Source organism: Otolemur garnettii, unplaced genomic scaffold (genome assembly GCF_000181295.1).
Source record: "Otolemur garnettii isolate 467f Iridium unplaced genomic scaffold, OtoGar3 scaffold00193, whole genome shotgun sequence".
Taxonomy (NCBI): domain Eukaryota; kingdom Metazoa; phylum Chordata; class Mammalia; order Primates; family Galagidae; genus Otolemur; species Otolemur garnettii.
This window is the reverse complement of record NW_003852588.1, coordinates 2,731,743-2,748,675: the sequence shown is the minus strand read 5'-3', so window position 1 is coordinate 2,748,675 and position 16,933 is coordinate 2,731,743. Positions and strand designations below refer to the sequence as shown.

The 16,933-nt window shown below is 45.3% G+C and overlaps 1 non-coding gene across 1 annotated transcript; it reads left to right on the top strand.

Annotated features, from left to right (window-relative positions):
• Nucleotides 1–5,383: 5,383 nt before the first annotated feature.
• Nucleotides 5,384–5,487, top strand: LOC111721871. The gene has a single exon (XR_002770872.1). It is a non-coding gene; the product is annotated as a U6 spliceosomal RNA (small nuclear RNA).
• Nucleotides 5,488–16,933: the final 11,446 nt, after the last annotated feature.

The following is a 16,933-nucleotide window of genomic DNA, read 5'->3' as shown; positions in this document are numbered from 1 at the left end:
GTACCTCAAACATCAGTGAGTTTAAAAGAAACTAACCCTCGTTCCTACCACCTCCATCACTCAGGAGACTGCAGTGGCTCTTTTTGGCTGTCTATATTTTCCATTGGAAGCTCTAAAATTCTACAAACAATAATCTCACATGGTAAATCTCGAAGACATTATTTAATGAAAATGCCAAACCACCACCCAGCTCAGTTTTTGGTCTTGCATTTTCTTCTCCTCATCCCCATGGCTCCACTATGGATCACCTTAAAGGAAATTCTTCCCATGCTGTGCAAAAGATTCCTGCCAAAGGCTCAGTTTTGATTTTGTCAGGTCCAACTCCATCTCCAAGTTGATTTCTGAGCTTCTGGTCACCTTTCAGCCTGCATGCCCTTTATGTGCCCTTTGTGCTTTAGCTGTAGATGGGGTTGAAATGCTGACCTGTGGCTTTCCACACCCACTCCCCCGGTATCCCCAGCCTCCCTCCACACCCACCCACTGCATGTCAGAATAGAGGTCATGCCAGAATAGACCGTCATGTTTTTGATGGTCAGAAAAGGTAGGATTTTAGATGAGTAATTGGGACTCCTTTTTATTTTTTAAGGACCAGGTTGTAAAAAGCTATTCATTCATGGCTTGAACTACCTAATAATGTTTCCTGTGAGTAATAATGGTTTATTGGCCAAGGATCGTACTATACATTTTATGTGCTTTTTATCAATGGATCCTCGTAACTATCCTATGATATAAACATAGTATGTTCATTTTATAAATGAGGAAAATAAGGTTTAAACGATTTCCCAGGGTTTCATAGCTAATAAATGGCAGAGCCAAGATTCCAATCTGGTTTCATCTCACTCTAAGGTCCATGATCTAATGACTTTCTTTGTATATTCATATATCTGCACCAACCCCTCTGAAAGTCCATAGTTTGCAGACATAGAGGATGGGCAGCTCCGTGTTGGCTCACAGTCACATGTCATTTCTCTTCTGCCTGTCAAAATCGATGTCTGAGAAGATGCCTCTGAAGGTGGATGGAGCAAACCAAGTGCAATGCCTAGACCAGCATCCCACAGGGTGACAGCCTCCCACTCTCTCCTAGGTCCCTCTACTGCCATTTACAAGGAAGACTCACACCGGGTTATATTCTTCATGGTCTTTCCCAAATTGTCCTCTGTGGTTTTTCTCAGATTCCTAGGTGCAAGGTTCAATTGAAATGAGTTGTTAGAAGATTTCTATGATACAGAGTCACAGGAGAGTGGAAATGTGTCCCTGCTTCCTGCCCAGTGACATCTGTCAGGCTGAGGCTCCCTGAGGAGGCCGTTCTGAGACCCACTAGTTGTGGGACACACCAATGGGGCAAGAAGTCCTGTGGGCCACTGAACACTGTCCTGTGGGGGTAAGCCCATGGAGCTAAAGCTTAAGTCACATTCCCAAGCTACTTTTTATAGGACACAGAAAATATACAGATGTCTTTTACAGTGGTAATTAAACCATTCAGCTAGGAAGTACAAAATTAGCAGTGAAAATAAGATGGAATATGCATACTCTACTCCCTTCTCTCTTTCCTTCCTTCTCTCTATGGAAAGAAGAAACTCAAGGAGTTGGCCAGGCCCTGAGAGAGCAGTGTGCACACAGAAGAGCCGTAAAAGATCTTCAGAGAACTGAATATCTGTGCAACAATTCAAACAATGCTGACTTAACAGGAACCAACTGTGGTCTTTTATGAACAAAGCTAAATCATACCAGATACTTCAGGGCTAGTTTTGCAAAGAGGCCCCAAGACCACTTTCTCCAACAAAGCCATGGGTTCTACGTGTGCAAGTGTGGCCTAGGCGGTGGGACCTCATCTGTGGGTGCCAGGCTCCTGTCCCAGAACAAAACACCTGGCTGTGGGCTTGCATTAAACGGGTCCCACAGTGTTTGCCTGACACATTTTCTTCCTTTGTTCCTCTATGAAAAGCACACACATTTTAATTTCTTCATTTTCCTTGACTGGTTTTGTAGGTATGAACGGCAGAAATCCAGCCAGGTCAGTACACGTTAGTAAGACACAAACCAACATACAAAAACCACATGGGGAGAAGCATGGCTGTGTTCTCACATTCTGGATCCAGGGACTCCATGAGCCCCAAGAGTGTCAGGCCTAATGACAGTGAATGGAAGACAGTTAATACACAGGCACTGCTCCATGGTGCCTGTGGGAATGCAATCTCTTTTGGGGGTGAGGTGGGGGCAGGAGTACTGAAGTTTCAGACAGAGGAAAGGGCCTGATTTTCTCTAATAATTTCTGAAGAGCTGGAGAAAATCTGGTCTGGCACCAAGATGGAGGTGCCGCTTTCAGTCCATGCAGGAAGCAGCCTGGGCTGAGACCAAGCTCTGTCAGGGCACATAGCTCACCTGGCCTGGCTGCTGTGAGATCAAAGGGCCAGAAATGCTCCCTTTGTGCCTGGGTGCCCTTCTGGCTGGCCGGTCCTGGGGACTTCTTCACAGACCCACATTCTTTCCAGAGGGGACCCACTCTGCGTGCCATGGAGGAACTGCCTGCTCACCAAACAATCTGACTGTTGCCAGATGTGGGCACCTGGCCAGCTTCTGCATAACTCAAGCTTTTCTTTGCTCAAGATGGTACAATTTAAAGGAGGCTTAGAAGCTGAATTTTTATTTTTCCTCTTCTTCCTCCTCACCTGCCTTCATACTTTCCTTCATCTTGGTAGCAAACTCAGTCACCCAAACACGTGGTGGACCTTTGTTGTGTGTGGTATGCACCAGTACGTATGTCTGGAAATAACAAGACCCTGCATTTCCCTTATGTTTGCTAAAAATTAAAATTAAAATAACTTTGAGGATATGCTGTCCACATCCTGCTGCCTGGGCCTTGTTTTTCACTCATCCCTTCTGAAGTTTGAGGCTCTGAAATACCTGCTGGGAAGCTAGTGCTCAGGAATGTGAGAGGGGAGGGCCCACAGCCCAGCATGATAGAAGCAGATCAGTTTTATTCCTGTCATCAAAAGTAATCTTTTATAATTTAAAGTTTCTCTTCTCGTGTAAGAAGATCAAAGTACTGCCAAGAGCCTGTTAAATGAACACCAACAAACATATTTTGAAGTCAGGGCCTAGTTGGAACTTTCCCGCTCATCAAGCAGGTCCCAGGCTCTGAGAATTTCAATTCCCCTTTCATTTCTTCTTTCATTGCCTTCTGTGGGGATTCATACCACACCTGCTTTTGTCACCCAGATCTCTTCAGAGAGCCTGCTGAGCCCCAGAAGCTAACAATTTGGCTTTGAGACAGTCACATTTGCTGGAGCACACCTGCTGTGGGGGCCTGGGAGGGGAGCACATTCGTCTCTGTCACACACACACACAGTGGTTCAACCTTTCCCAAATAGAGCGACATGTCAAAATCCTCATTCCCAAATAGAATGAGATGTTGACATTCCTACTGTCATTTCAACTTTCCTTCCTTGTTGACGTCTTTCCACAGGAAGTCACTATCAGAACATGCCCCCTAGACATGGGAAAGAGGAAATGCAGGGTCCTCTGGCGCTGCACATTCTGGGCGAGAGAAACTTAACGGGAGGAGAAGACACACAGAGCAGTCAGGGGAAAGCTGAGATGTCACACTGGGCAGCCACTGAGGGGAAGTGTCAGAGCAAGAGCCTGGTCTTACTGGGCAGGCCCCTGCCCATTCTGTACTCTGCTTCTACCTCCTTCACCAGAGGGAACGGCGCTGTCCCTCATGGGCTGTAGGAGAACTAACTGACCGGTTGCAGTCCCCTCCACAACTCTGTCCCTTCTCATGGCTGTCCTTAATGACCTGTTATTGCCCTTTCCCATGGCCCAGCCCCCTCTGCCATTGGCTTTAGTAATTCATAATATCTCTCAGCCTTATCATCTAGAACAGTGATTTTCTTCTTTTTTTTTATCTCATGGCACACTTGAACTATAGTTAAATTTCTACAGTACACTCAAATTATGTTGATCAAAAATAGAATAAAAAGGGCAGCACCTGTGGCTCAGTAGGTAGGGTGACAGCCCCATATACCAAGGGTAGCAGGTTCAAACCCAGCCCTGGCTGAACTTCAACAACAAAAATATAGCCAGGAGTTGTGGCAGGTGCCTATAGTCCCAGCTCCTTGGGAGGCTGAGGTAAGAGTATCACCTAAGCCCAGGAGTTGGAGGTTGTTGTGAGCTGTGATGCCACAGCACTCTACCGAAGGCAAGAAAGTGAGATTCTGTCTCTACCAAAAAAAAAAAAAAAGAATATGCTTACTGTGCTTTGAACTTTTCTTAGATGAACAGATCTTAGGTGTGCTGCGAACATTTTTAAAGATCATAATCCAAAAATGTTTGCCGCACACCTAAGATCTTCCCAGGGTGCACCAGTGTGCCTTGGTTGAAAATTACCACCATAGTAGATGATGGCTGCGTTCTGTGACAGTCTCTTCAGTGCATGGGTTAAGCTCATGCTTCTTCAGAGGAGCAGATGGACACTTCAGCCTCTTCAAAACGACCCCACACACACATACAGTGTCTCTAGCTGGCCCTAGCACCTCATGCTGGCCAGGAGATTTTTATGGTTTATTTCACTATTTTGATAAATAATTGCACTGAGAAGTATTAGCTACCATTTTCCTCAGATTAGCCAAGAAGAAACAGCCTCTTTGCCTGCTTTTGGAAGTCACACACTTTCAGGAGGCTGAAAATCACTCAGAACCTCTGTCGTTTGCTCTGCATTTTTTGAGGGTGTAGATCCGAGCATCTGCTTTTCTCACAGACCCAGAAGTGACAGAAAGTCTTCCCACCAGCAATTCTGGATGGACCATCAGGGGAAGGCTGAGGAGCCGCTTGGAGACATGAGCTCATGGCAGTCTTGTAGGCCAGTTTCAGAATGTGTGTGTCAGGATGTGTTAGATCCAGTAGAATTCTACCACTGGGGTCATCCCAACACAGAAAATAAAAGAAAAGGAAAAAATACAACCTGGTCCAGAAGCCTGTCTGGCCTCACTCAACAGTGCAGTACGGAGAAGCCGAGGCATGGTCATCCCATGGTCGGCATGTTTCCTCAGCCAAATACCAACTGTTTACAGATCCTGACTCACCTGACACAGGGCAAGTGGCCAGGAGCTGACACTGGGATGGGCCACCCCCTACACTCTCCTGTTGATCCCTTGGGGCAACTTGGGGACTGGTATGCTCATTCCTGTCTCCCAAAGTACACTAGGCAGCAGGCCCCTCTGGAGGGAGGCGTGCATGTGGCTTGTGTGTGCCTGGCACCCAGGACTGGGGTTCAGCTTTCTGACCCCCTCTTGCCTCCTCCAAATCATTTCTCAGAGAAGCCTAAGGGAAGTGCCCACCTCTGCAAAGGAGGTGCCTATTTCTCTACAAAGAAAGGATTCAGGTGCTTGCTTTGGCAGCGCATATACTAACACTGGAATGATACAGAGAAGATTAGCATGGTCCCTGTGCAAGAAAAAAAAAAAAAGAGTGGTGCCTGCGGCTCAAAGGAGTAGGCCACAGGCCCCATATGCCAGAGGTGGCGGGTTCAACCCAGCCTCAGCCAAAAACAGCAAAAAAAAAAACAACAAAAAAAGGATTCAGCCTTGACTCCTAGGATGCCACCTGATGTGCCCCTGGGTTGGTTTGGGGAGGAAGGTTGAAGTATGGCTACTGAGGAAGAGAGCTTGGAAGGCCTCCTGCAACTGAAGCAGAATCTGGATGGGGAAGCATATGCCTCTGTAAAGGCATCTTGGGAGAAGCAGGTGTGATAGGGGAAAGAGCAGTGGCACTGGGCATCTATTCCTGGGTCACCACCACCCAGGCTGACCATTCTCAGCTCCACTTCCATCCTCTATATGCTAGAGATGACATCAGCCCTTCACAGTAATTGTATGGGCTGGACATGGGGCTCACACTTGTAATCCTCCCTCTGGGAAGCTGAGGGGGGAGGTTTGTTGAGCTCAGGAGACTATGCTGAGCCAGAGCAAGACCCGGTCTTACTAAAAATAGAAAAACTAGCCAGGCATTGTGGCAGGTGTCTGTAGTCTCAGCTGTTTGGGAGGTTAAGGCAGGAAGATAACTTGAGCCCAAGGGTATGAGATTGCAGTGTGATGCCACAGCACTAAACCTAGGGTGACAGAGTAAAACTCTGTCTTAACTTAAAAAAGGAAAAAAAAGAAGGAAAGTGATTTTGAGAGATTTACAGGTAGTGTGCATAAAGTCCCTGGCTCATAATAAGCCATTAATAAATGGGGACTTTTATCACTTTTTTTAATATTGGAGGCAGGGATATGTTGTAGTTACTTGAATTTGGGGGCTTAAGTTTGTCTTACCAGAAAATTCTAGTTGTTTTCATCCTCCTTGTGAAAGATGTTCCTAAACTGTATGCATGCATTTGTTTTCCCTCCATAGAGCTGCATGCAATAAGGTTTTTCCGTAATAATTAAGAATCTAGCAGCAGCCTGGGGCACTTCACTCCCAAAGTGAAGGCTTCTCATTGTGTGGCATTTACAAGCACATGTGGGAGGTCATGCAGGCCCAGGGGCTGGCATTCACCTCTCTAGGAAAGCAGATTTTGTTTTAAATAAATCCCTTATATTGGAGTACTTTACTAGGGTTTGCCTTTTACTTATCAAAGTGGACCAGAACTGTGTGGCTATGTTCCCAATCAAAGGTTGGCCCCTTGGTGATCAAAGTTGTGTTTCCTCTTCATTTCTGATGCACATTACTCTTCCCCAAGTGGGGAGAAAGTGGCACTAACACAGAAGCTCAATTTTAGCTGAACCCAAGACCAGGCTGGACCCAAACACCAGACTGAAGTCATAACTCCTGCAGTCATCTGGCATCCCAAATTTACCTCTAAGCCTGAGCACTTGAATTATATTAAGAAGAAGAGAAATGGAGAGATGGGGTGAGGGCAGAGGTTTCCCCTGCTTTTCTTATTAACTTGTGGTGAGGATTTAGGGTGGATCCATCACAAATCTTAGTTTGGTTCAAGACAATGAGTTTCTGCATCTCCATACAAGGGGAGGAGTCTTGGTTTGACTCTAGACTAGCCCAGCCCCATGTGCCCCATGCCTCAAAAAGTGTGTGGTAGCTGCCTGAGGTCCCTGGAACGCCAACGGCCTTAGCAGGCAGCAGGCTGATGAGTTGAGTGTAAATGAGTCAGAAACATACGGATCACATTTCCCTGAGAAAATAGATCACTTGGAACAGGAAGGGGCAAAGTGCTTGGGAAAATGCATTATGAATTTTGTCAAGGCCAAAACGGATGTAACCCACTTCGGATATTCTCTAAATGCCAAATGTGAGCTAGCTCTCCAAGCACGGCACTTGGTGTAGGGTATTGCAGGGCTGTGAAAACCCCACAGCTTGGAAACTTCACCATGACAGTATCTGCCCATACATCCTCCAAAGCTTGGGAAGTGAGTTCTGCAAACAGCCAAAAGAATGCGCAGGAGACAAGACAACAGTGTTGGTGTATCTAAAGGGGACACTGGACTCTAACTCAATGTGCTTTGTGAGAGAACTGTTCCGGCTCTCCCACTCCCCTCTCTTTTTAAAAATATTCTGAGTTGAAAGATATCAGATGGGAGAATCAATGCAAAAGTTTTCTATGTGTTTTTGGCTGATAAAAAAAAAATGCTTAAAGTAATGTTACTGCAAATGGATTCTGCTTTAACCAGGCCAAGTTTTAACCATTTCGCTAAAGGTCACGGAGAAAATGGATGAAAGAGAATCCAAAAGAGGTGCTCTTCACAGCCGGGTTGCTGAGTGGTGGGGAGACCACAAAACCCAGGAGACTTGCTGCTCCCCTAACGCCATCTGGGTGCTCACCCCCTCCCAGGCCAGGCCTCCAAAGAGGGCCATGTTATGATCTTCTGAGAGATACACTCAGGCCCAGGCACAGTGCTGCGGGGGAGGGAGCTTGGAGGACAAACTGGATGCTCAGATGAACACAGGCACCTGCAGCCTGCCCTCCTCAGACACCCAGAGTCTGCCTGGCCCAGCCAGGGTGGGTTTCTTTGCAATCATGGCCTGGCTGGTCGGTCTCTCTCTCTTTCTCTCTATTTCTCTCAGTCTCTCACTGCTTCTAAAGTTCCTCTGCTTTTCTGCCTGTCCCTATCTCAGTTGTCTGTGTGGGTCTTTCCCCATCTGAGTCTCTTCCTCTCCCTCATGTCTGCTCTGCCTGAGTCTTCTCAGTCCCTGTGTATCTGCTCCAGATGCCCTCACATCTCTCTCTCCATTACACATGTCCTTGAGAGCACAAGCCCTTGTCTCCATCTCTGAGGTGGATGGGGGGGCTCAGCTGGGGAGCAGAGTGCTTGCTGCTTCCTCTCATGTTTCCACCATAGGGTGTCTATTAGCACAGCACCCACCTCCCCCAGCCGGGCTTACTCCAGGCCAGCTGTGGTGAGCTTGTGTGGCTCTTCTTCCCCTCTCTCTGTCTGTATCTCCCTTGCCCCATGCAGGGTAGCTTGAGGCAGGATGGTGTCAACTTGTTCCAGGGCTCGGTGTGGGATATCTTTAAGACAAGCTTTGTGGGAACAAAGAAGGCCTTTTGGTCCTCCACCAGTCAACTCTCTTGTCTCACTTCTCAATTGGATCAGAAATTGGTGGGAGCAAAGCTGACAATTTGTTAGGTCACTCAAAGGCCCCCAGAGCCTTTGTACCTGAAATCTTGGCTTCACACCCCAAAGCCCTGGGGACTGGATGCTATGGGGTCTGCTGCCTCTTAGCAGTCTCAAGTCCCCCCTCCTGAGACCCTGCTCTTTTGTTTACCATGTCAGTCCCCCTTGGCACTAGCACCTGGGAAGATTATATTCTCCAAGCACTTGACATTGGGCCTTGGTCATGCAATGTGACTGCATCCCCTGTGGCAGGTCATTCAGTGGCCAGCACCACCCTCCCAGCTCCTGTAGCATTAGAATGTAGAACTGGCAGGAGGACACCCACAGGGCCATGGAGGATGACCGCGGAAGATGACACTGCCTGCTTTTTCTGTAAAGCGCCAGATACTGGGTTGTCCAGGTCATGCAATCTCTGGTGTAACCACCCAACTCTGTGGTTGCAGCAGGAGGCAGGCAGCATGGTGCAGCAGTAAGTGAGAGGTCCACTCCGCCAAAACCAGATTTGCAAAAACAGCCAATGAGCCAAACAGCCAGTGGCCATTACTGTGCCAATTGCTGACATAGGGGACCACTGAGGGTCCCCCAGACTCCAGTGGAGTTCCCAAGCATGGTAAAATGCACCCTCATGGATTCCAAGCCCTGAGATTGGGGCTGTCATCACAGCATAACTGAGCCTGTCACAACTCATACAGATTCCCCTCCTTGCCTTGTTCAAAACTAAATTTCTGGGTTTCAACTTTGGTGTCATTTTCTTTTATTCACACATCTCTATTCCCCATTTCTTCCCTGCTTCTTTAACTCATCAGCTGCTGTATGTATTTATCTTTATTATAGACACAAGTCTATATTTATCATTGCCATAAGAAGAATGACTTTTCTTTCTAGCAAAGATAAGATAGCATAATTTGAAGAAGGGAATATTAAACACAGAAGAGGAAAACTTTATTTAAAACATGGTGACTACAGATAAAGGTAAAGTAACTGTATTCTTAAAAATTGCTAAGAGAGTAGAAAATATGCAAAGTGCCATTCTATAATGTATACACATTTCAAAGCATGTTGTACATGATAAACATACGATTTTTGTTTTCAGTTAAAACAAGCAAGTAAAGGCACAACAATAAAAAAAAAAGAAATATTTTAAGTCCAAAGATCTGAAATTCTTTAAGTCTAGAATAAAAGATAGGGAAAGTGTGTGTTTGTCTCAGGTGTCAGAAGGAAAGAAGGTTTACAAAGCCTTAATAAGTCTGAAATAAGTAAGTCTACAAGTCTATGGAAGAGTAGAATAGATAGATTTCTGGAAACATTGGAAAGAAACACCAAACTACCTGTAGACTTGAAATCTTGAGTTTCTCAATTTTGAAAGTAAAGAAACAGGAAGAGAGAAATGTGGTATCTCAGAAGTTATTTTGACAGTCAGTTCTTTCTGTTAAAAACTGTACAGCTCAAAAGCAAGTGAGAAACTTTAGGGAAAAAAAATTTCCCTACCTTTTCAATGCAATAACCTTACATTCCCATCAGGACGCAAACCACATTGTTGGTGCTGTGAATAAATTCTGAAAAGCATCTGAGGGTGTTTAATTATACTTGGCATGGCTGTACCTTCTTACTCTTAAGACAGGAAATCCCCAGACTATTAATGGATTCAATCTCCACAGACTGAGTGAGAGCCACTCTGGCTGCCCTTCCAGGATGGTCAGGGCCAACTTCATTTCTGGGGCAACAGTAGCCCTGAATGTAAAAAGCCTTATTATGTGGTCTCCTCCTTGGAGTCCAAGCAGACACCCAACTCCACAAAGTCTTCAATGGTGCTAAAAAGAAGAATGAAATCTGTTTCAAGCCAAGCCCCATAGCATCTGCTGGGGAAAGTTTAAAGCAGCTTGGTGAATGAGATCTCTGTCCCAAATTTTCTTCCAGACTCTCTAAAATTCTTATCTGGGATAACACTGCAATCTCTGCACAAAAGGGAGGGGCAGTGACTGTGGGGCCAGACCCAGGCAGATTATAAAGTAGCTAGAACACACGTGCTTCCTATAAATGACTCAAAATCTCATTTCCTCTTTTAAAGGGTATTAAATATTAAAACAAATTTTGTGACTAAAGCTTCACTCAAGCAATGAGAAAGTTTAAAAATGAGCTGCTGGCGACTATCTGATGCCCCATCCTCCAGAATCATGGAGGTAGAATTTCTGGCCCTTGTCTTATAAATGGCTTCCACTTCCTCTGTCAGTTTCCAAAATCTGCCCATCTATATTACACCCCTTGTTCATTGAACACATATTCAACCAGTGCCTGTTCTCTGCTAAACACAAAAAGTTTCTGGGTACTAGGTGACAGAGAGATGAAAACAAGAAATCATGACTCTTGCTGTCAAGGAAGCTAAATGAAGAGACAATTTTCTTATACTGCAGCAAAGACTTGTGTGTGGGGTGACAGTCAAAGCAGCCACACTTATCCCAGAAGCAGTGGAGTAGGGGATTATTTTTCCTAAAATAGCAAAAGTCTTTTCCTCTCTCTACCTCCTTTCATAACTTGCTCACTGAAAGGTAAGCCATGGTGCCTGGAGACAAGGCTGCAGAGCAGATGCTCAGATTCGCTGAAAGGGGAAGTGACCCAACTGGGTGCACAAAGGTGATATCTGGGGGGGGGGGGTGCTCAGTTAGAGACCCCTTTTATATGGGGCTGTAGGGGTAGGCAAATTTTACAGGTTGTCCAGAAAGTTAGGGCCTTTGGCGTGAACTTTGGGGGTTGGAGGTACCAGATCCTTTGTGTCTTTGTCTTAGGAGGAGGGGGAGGGGAAAGGGTTCATGTGCGGCTGTGTTAGGCCCCTGAGCACTCACCTACCCCTCTTCCCAATGAAAATAAAGTTTCACAAAACCATTGAACATTTAGTTTCTTGACTGTTTAGTCAAGTTTTACCCAAATTTACAAAGGAGAAAATAGAAATTTGTAAAGATCAGTAACTTGTCACCAGTCACACCGCTGCTTAGTGGCAGAGCAGGCACAAGAGACAACCTGTGCTGAAACATAGCAACTTTGGGTGCCTCTCTCATTCCAGTGATTCACTCTGCATAACAAGCCACTCCAAAATAATAACAATTGTTTTTTTTGCTCACAGATCTGTGATCTGGTCTGGGCCTGTCAGGGACGGTTTATCTCTGATATATGCGGCATCAGCTGGAGTGACTCACTGGAGCTCATTCTGCCCACGGCTGGCTCCCTGGGCTCCCCAGAATGGTGCTTGCTACTGGCTGGGTAGCTGGGCTGGGGATTTTGGCTAAGTGCCTCTGCCCCTCTCCATGTGAGCCTCTCCATGGGGTTCCTTGGGCTTTCTCAAAGCATGGCACCTGAGTTCCCAATTCAGATTCATGAGACAGGAAATGGAGGCTGCCAATTTCTTAGATTGTCTCAGAAGCCCAACATTGCTTCTGCCATGTTCTATTCATCAAAGATTGAAGGGGAAGGAGATGTAGACCTCACTTCTCTGGGAGGAAGGGCAGAGAAATATTTGCTGTCTTTAATTCACTACATCTGTTTAAATGGTTTTGCATTCTGATGGACTTCAAAGATTTATTTAAAAGAAATAAAAACAAAGGGCAGAATAATGGAAGCAGCTTGTCTGTGGCCTTTGGCATTTGTGTTGTATGCTGCTGTGAGCTCCTGGGGGAGTGTTCAGGCATTGGCCAGCTGATGAATGCAGAAGGGAGGAGCCAAAAATGATGGGCTATTTCAGTTAACAGGGGGGTCACTCACTCACCTCTCTGAAAGTGGGTACCCGCACTTTGCTGAAAATTAGAATAATCCAATGCCCCTCGTAAAAACACGGAATCCCAGAGACTCCTAGATCTATGAAATGGCCATTTCCAGAGGTGGCCCAGACACTCTAAGAAAGGCTTCTAGGTGGCTGTGAAGCAGCTTGCAGCCAGCCCAAGCCTGCACATTCAGACTTGGGAACCTGCTTTCAAGTTGCTGGCTCTTGGCTGAGAATTTCTACAGACATGTTTTTTTAATGGTGAAATTGAGGTCCAACCTTCTCCTACCCCCCAATTATGAATTCCACTGTAGCTGTGGGAAATGATCATGAGATAAAGAATGGAGAGAAATGTACCTCTGTTCACAGTCTGAGAGTTCTGTAATGGGACTCATGGAGACAAATGAGGCATGCAGAGAACCCAGGGCAGGGAGGCAGGGAACCCAGGGTGGGCTCTGGCTACAGCCCCTCTAGGCTCTGAGAATCACCCTCTCTCCAGATCTCACTAGGGATCGGAAAAGGCGTCTATCCACCACCAGCCCCTTGACAGCCCTAGGATCTAACCGCCCTCTGCACTTTATTTCCTTCACATGCTGGCCTTCTGCCCTGTGTCACTGCATCTGTATTTCCATCTGAGGAGGCTTAGCAGGCAAGCTGGACTTAACCAGGCTGTGGACCGGCAATCCCTAAGTCGGGGGGACAAGCAGGACCCATCAGACACCACTCTGGGATACACCACCTGGTGAGCACAAAAGGAGTCCGCTATGCTGGCAGAGGGTGCTGCCCTCTGTCTCTCTGGTCTTGGAAAAGTGAAGCTTTGACTGAGGACACCTCACCCTTTGTCAAGGACCAACACATTCAACACTTGCTAAATGAGACAGTTTGGGTCCTCCCATGCCAAAAACTTATGGACAAAGAAATGGAAAGTATAGCACGTTCTGTAAATAGGGAATATGTCAATAGCATTTCAAATTGAAGAAAATTTAAATTCAATACTAAGTCTAGGACAACTGGAGAGCCTTTTGAAGAAGAAAAAGAAAAATCCCTTCACTCAGTCTCTATGCCTAAAGAAAGTATAGATTAAAATTTACAACAAAAACTAAAAGAAAAAATGTAGATTTTAAAAAATATTATCATATTTTGCAAGGCCTTTGTAAGCATAACACACAAGCCTGGGGAGACAAGGAGTGAAAAGAAATATTGATAAATGTGTCTGGCATATAAAAATGTCAAATGTCTGTATGCCAAATGATGATGGTGATGACACTAATGCTGAAAATAAAGTCAGAAGAAAGCCTACAGGCTGGGGAAATATTTGTAATTTCCAATATATTTACACAAATACAAATACATATATGTTTACTAAACAGAAAATTTCTTGAAGGACACATAAAAACTTAACAATTTTTGCTAACTCTAGGGAGAGACAGAGAAAGTTGAGTAGAGAAATTTTTTTTCAATTTATGTTTGCCTGGATTGACTGCTGATTTTTGTAAATTAAAAAATACTAACAAGCAGTTTCTAGTCATCAGCTTCCAGAATGAAGCTTACAGTGATTAACTTTCCATGCTTCCAGTGGTGGTGGCTGGGTGGGGAGTGCATTCTGAAGCTGACACTCCTGGAATCACATCTTGTAGGAATGGTGCTAAGATGAAATAGACTTAAAAGCATCATATAACCATATCATTCAGACATGTTGAAAGAAAAACGTTGGTACAATCTATAGAAAGATGAACATTACAAGTTTTCCAGCCTTCCAAAATGACTTTTTTTTTTTTAATAATCATCTGAAAGAGCTCAAGCCCCATGGACTGAACAGAGCAGACCCCATCCCCTTCTGAGTGTGTCTTTGAGAAGCAGCATACTGGTCCTGTGGCTGTCATCTGTGACCCTAGGAATGTCCCGACTACCATCCCTGCCCTCTCTGATGTCACCTTCTCTCTAACTGCTCCATAGCCTGGGGACACATGTTACCTGAGGTCACCTGTGATTATATGCCTTCTCCAACCTCAGCTCATTAGCAAAATTACCCTTAGAACTATAAAAAATAGAGTCCAGTTATGGGGGGGAAGCAGGGTAATTGGGTCCAAGACTTTATGGTTTTTAAACTTTATTTAGGGATAAGCGATGTATAATGAGCATATCTTCAAAGATTATAATTTGATAGGTTCCATGTAGGAGATGCCAAGAGCCAGATGACATCTGAGCAAGATGATCTGCAGCTGAGGCGTGGACCTCGGGCCATTCCTCCACAGGAGTTCCTTGTGGAAGAAGAGCTCGTGCCCTCAGCATGTAGTCATTGTTAGTTACTCCCCTCACCTGTATCATTCCCATTCAATAAAAGGCTGGTGTGGAGGTTGCTCAGGGCTACCCAGAAAGTAAGAGCTAGCCTGCCTTCCACAAGCTTGTACTTCTAATCCACCTCTCGCCTGGTTCCTTCCTGCGCTAACTGAGACCAGGGCCATAGGAGCCCAACGGGTTGCGACATTTTGGCATAGTTGGCAGAATATAGCAGGACACAACAGGACACCAGGGACGTGGACCAAAGGAGACAACACCTGGATGTAGGTGGGGCCTTTGGTAGACAGTGGAAGGAAGTCCGAAGGGAAACTCCACTCAGGGAAAGTGGGACCTTTGGGCAATTTAGAAATTAAAAAACTGCACTCAGAATAAGTAAGATGTTTGATAAAATAAGCAAAGACATGGGTAACTTTCTGTTTGGGAAGTCGCAAGAAGTAGAAACTGAGGAAGAAAGCGATGTTCAATCAGTGTCTGAAAGCGAGGATAGTGAGGTTCAGTGGGAAACTGGACCTAAGAAAAACTAGGAAGCGAGAGCATATGATATGAGTGAGCAAGTAATCACCACTATGACCACTGTGGCTGAACAAATTAAATAATTGGAAGATCAGATAAATAGTCTCACTGTCAGAAATGCTAACTCAGAGCACCCCGTATTGCCCTCAGCACCTCCCTATGTAAATGAACCGCCTGTGACTTCTGTTATGAAGTCTGTATTAGAAGGGTGTAATACTGGTGACTTTGAGTAGGAAAACACTTTGGGGCTTTTTCCAGCTGTGGTCACTGATATTCCTCCTGATCCGCAACACCCTTAAGGGGGGCAGCGTTTTGACCACCATATGATGACCTTTTTGGTTCTGAAAGATTTGAAACAGGCCATAGCACAATACTGTATGCAGTCCCCATTTTCCAGAGGTCTGTTACAGGGGCTTGCACAGGAACAGCGGCTCATTCCCTATGACTGGGATATGATAGCCAGAAATGTTCTTGAATCTAGACAGTATTTACAGTTTAAAACCTGGTGGAAGGAGGAGGCTGACCTAATGAGTTGCCAAAAACAAAAAGAGAGGCATCCCAATAACATCTGAACGGCTCACTGGGTCTGGGCTGTGGCTGGGGATTCCCAATCAGCTTCAATATAATGACATAGCCGTAGTCCAGACAAGACTGTGTTGTCTTAGGGCCTGGGAAAAGGTTCAGGCTCCTGGAGATGTCTCTAAATCTTTCATTGAAATAATGCAGTCGGGAAATGAACCTTATACTGACTTTCTAGCCCGAATAAAAACTGCAGTCGATAAGGCTGTTGGCCAGCCAGAGCTGAGAGACATGCTTTTCCACATTTTAGCATTTGAAAATTCCAACTTGGAGTGTCAAAAGGCCCTACGACCTTTGAGAGCACAAAACTATGCTCCCTAAGAGTATATACAGGTATGTGCTGACATAGGAACGGAATCCTATAAGGCTAATTTACTGGCTACTGCTTTAAAAGAAGGGGTCAGTTTGTATCCTCCCCTTAAATAATAGTCCTAGGTTTCTGCTCACTAAAGCTCTTTTCACTCTTAATTTTCTCAATCTCAGTAATGATGAAAAGACAGCTGCAGATTGCCATTGGACATCTCTCATTCATGCACCATCCTCTCCAGTACAACAACCTATCTCTTATAAAAAACCAGTAATGACAGAGTGGAAGCCAGGTTATGTACTACATTGGGGTTGAGGCTTTGCCCATATTATTACAGAACATCAAGAAAAGCAGTGGCTACCAGCATGCTGGATTAAGCCTCGACACGAGTAGGAAAGTTTACCAGCACCTTAAACAAGTTTGTTTTCACTAACTTTTCTTCTACAGGACCTTAGCTTAGGCAATTTCATAGTGGAGAAATCCTGGATCAATCTCCTCTGTGGGAACTCACGCTGCCTCTCCCATGTCACCGCCCAGCCTCAGCAGGAAGCAGTTAGGAGCAGTCAGCGCCCCTTTTCCCTGAAGAGGCAGCAGGAGCTTCTATGCAGAGTGGGAGGATTGATATAGGATTTCATTATTTGGGACTGTATATTAAGCCCCAGGCAAGCTTAGGATGCATCATATAAACCTTGGAAAATTAGGATAACAAAGACCTCAAACAGGCTTTAAGGTAAAGGTTATTCTGGTATTGGCAAGGTAAGAGAATTTCACTTGTTGGGTTCGTTTCTATTTCAGTTGGGCACCTGATCTTTCTTAAAGTTATACTGCTTTTTGGAAAGAGTCTGAGTTTGCAGCCCTTTCTCCACCTAA